This window comes from Schistocerca americana, chromosome 6 (assembly GCF_021461395.2).
Source record: "Schistocerca americana isolate TAMUIC-IGC-003095 chromosome 6, iqSchAmer2.1, whole genome shotgun sequence".
In the NCBI taxonomy this organism is placed as follows: Eukaryota; Metazoa; Arthropoda; class Insecta; order Orthoptera; family Acrididae; genus Schistocerca; species Schistocerca americana.
The window spans coordinates 19,509,379-19,513,022 of NC_060124.1; positions in this window are offsets into that span (position 1 = coordinate 19,509,379).

Here is a 3,644-nt window from a genome sequence, read left to right on the forward strand (position 1 = left end):
CCGACGTTTTTGAGATTCCCGATTCTCGTGCAATTTGTCTGCTACTGATGTGCGGATTATCCTTGACAGCAGCTGAAACACCTACTTGGGCATCATCATTTGTTGCAGGTCGTGGTTGACGGAACTATCCGGCGAACGGTCCGGACACTTGGATGATGTCGTCCAGGATACCGAGCAGCGCACAAAGCACACGCCCGTTGGGCATTTTGATCACAATAGCCATACATACTGGATGATGTCGTCCAGGATACCGAGCAGCATACGTAGCGCTCGCCCGTTGGGTATTTTGATCACAATGGCCATTCATCAACACGATATCGACCTTTTCCGCAATTGGTAAACGGTCCATTTTAACGCGGGTAATGTATCACGAAGCAAATACTGTCCGCACTGGCGGAATGTTACGTGATACCACGTACTTATACATTTGTGACTACTACAGCGCCATCTATCACAAAGCGAAAAAAGTGGTCTAACTAAAACATTTATATTTCTTTACGTACCACACGAATATGTAATAAAAAAATGTGGGTTCCTATTTTAAAAAACGCAGTTGATATCCGTTTGATCTATGGCAGCGCCATCTAGCGGGCCAACCATAGCGCCATCTGGTGTCCCCCTTCAAGCTAGACGAGTTTCATTCTTTGAAGTTTTTTCGTTTGACGCTTATTTCGTGAGATATTTGGCCCGGTCACTATCAATAGACCACCATATATATATATATATATATATATATATATATATATATATATATATATATATATAACCGGAAAAGTAATGGTCTCTCCTCTGGGGCACGCCTGGAGTTACTTTTACGTCGAAAAACTTCTCTCCGTTCAGAATGACATCTTGTGTCCTGCTTGCTAGAATCTCTTTAAACTAGTCGCACAGTTGGACTGGTATTCCGTAATCTCCTATTTCGTTCAGTATGTGATAATGCGGAACTGTATCGTATGCCTTCTGGAAGTCAAGGAACACGGCATTTACCTGGGTGCCTCTGTCTACTGGTTCCTAGATCTCGTGGGGTAACAGAGCGAGTTAGGTTTCACCACATCTTTGTTGATTCTTACAGAGGAGATTTTTGGGCCCCAGAAGTGTCATAATACGCGAGCGTAAAAAACGATGCAAAATTCTGCAATAGACCGACCTCAGAGATACAAGTCTATACAAGTGACGACCCTTCTTGAAAACGGAAATGACCTGTGCTTTTTTTCAATCTTCAGGAATGCTTCGCTCCTCCAAGATCTACGGTACACTGCTATTAGAAGAGAGGCAAGTTCCTTCGCATACTGTATGTACTGTGTGTACTATCGTATAGTTATACCGTCAGGTCCAGTGGTCGTTCCTCCGTTGAACGGTTTCAGTTGCTTTTCCATCCCGTGGTCACTTATTTTGATATCAGCCATTTTCTCATATGTGCGATGATTTAAAAGAGTCACTACAGTGCGGTCTTTCTCTGTGAAACAGTTTAGGAAAAAAGACGTTTAGTATTTCGGTCTTTCCTGTGTCGTCCTCTCTGATTTACTGCCATTATGGAAACAAGAGTGTCTCGACAGATGGCTTCGATCCGTTCACTGATTTAAACTAAGACTAGAACTTCTTATTTTCTATCAAGTCGGCAGACAGAATTTTAATTTCGAATTCGTTGAAGGCTTTACGCATGGCTCTTCTTACGCTACTTTTGGCTTCGTTTAGCTTTTGTTTGTCTGTGAGGCGTCCACTACATTTAAATTTGGAGTGAAGCTCTCTTTGCTTTCATAGCGGTTTTCTAACGTGGCTGTTGAACCACGGCGGTCTTTTTCATCCCTCACCACTTTGCTTGGCACATATCTATCTAAAGCATATTGTACAATGCTCTTGAGCTTTGTCCATTGATACTTAACATTGCTAGTGTTGGAGATGACATTTTCATGCTGACCGCTCAGACCATCTGAAATCTGTTTCTTGTCGCTCTTGCTAAGCAGAGAGATCTTCCTACCTTTCTTTGCATTCCTATTTACAGCAGTATTCAATTCGAAAAGTTCACGTCTGTTTGTCACTAGCAAGTCTAAGATGTTATTTTCACAAGTTGATTCTCTGATTTACTGCGTGATGTAATTTTTGGGCAAAGTACTTAGGACACTTTCACACGACTCTTTGTCCCTACCGCCCAACCTAACCACTCGTATACTCCAGTCTTTAGTTGGTAAACTAAAATCACCGCCTAGAACTACAACATGACTGTACTTATCTCGCTAGATGTTACCGTTCTTTTTATGGCTTTAAATAAGCCACCATCACCAATGTTCATCCTACCTTTGCGATATAAATTCCTCTCAGAATTTAGAATTTCGTCGCTGTTTACTTCTGGTTTTATCCATCTTTCTGTCCCTAGTACTATGTGGGCATTGTTACCGTTTATAACTGAGTTAAGTTCCGGGACCTGTCCATTGACGCTCCTGCAGTTAACTAGTACTAAACATATCAAAAAAAGTTCTGCATCACCCCTGTTCCCAGAACTCCTGAAGATAGACGTTAAATGTGGATATTGTATCACAGACACAGTCCCTTTGACTGTTCAGAGATGTCACTAAACCCGCACAAAGATGTAAACAATCATGCATGAGCAGCGCCTATTGGACGGAGGGGGTCCGACAGCCGATCAGTTCCAGTCATTCCACCAGGAAGGAGGTACATGGCTTTTGTTGTCTGTAGTTCAACCTTGCCTAGACGGTCAATACCGCGGTTTGATCGCTTCCGCATTGTTACTTTGTGCCAGAAAGGGCTCTCAACTAGGGAAGAGTCCAGGCGTCTCGGAGTGAACCAAAGAGATGTTGTACGGACATGGAGGAGAAAAGAGAGACACGAACTGTCGATGATATACCTCGCTCAGGCACCCAAGGGCTACTACAGCAGTGGATGACCGCTTCCTACGAATTATGGCTCAGTGGAACCCTGACAGCAACGCCGCTGTGTTGAATAATGCTTTTCGCGCAGCCACAGGACGTCGCGTTACGACTCAAACTGTGAGCAGTAGGCTACGTGATGAACAACTTCACTCCTGACGTCCATGGAGAGGTCCATCTTTGCTACCACGACACCATGCAGCTCGGTACTGATGGGCCCAACAACATGCCGAATGGACCGCTCAGGATTGGCATCACGTTGTCTTCAACTATGAGTCTCGCATATGCCTTCAACCAGACAATTGTCGGAGACATGCTTGGAGGCAACCCAGTCAGTCTGAACGCCTTCGACACACTGTCCAGAGAGTGCAGCAAGGTGGAGGTTCCCTGCTGTTTTGGGGTGGCATTATGCGGGTCCAGCGTACGTCGCTGGTGGTCATGGAAGGCGCCGTAACGGCTATATGATACACGAATGCCAACTTCCGACCGATAGTGCAACGATATCGGCAGCGTATTGGCGAGGCATTCGTCTTTATGGGCGACAGTTCGCACCCCCATCGTGCACATCTTGTTAATGACTTCCTTCGGGATAACGACATCGCTCGACTAGAGTGGCCAGCATGTTCTCCAGAGATGAACCCTATCGAACATGCCGGGGATATACTGAAAAGGACTGGTTATGGACGACGTGACCCACCAACCTCTCTGAGGGATCTACGAAGACACGCCATTGGGGAGTGAGACAATCTGGACCAACAG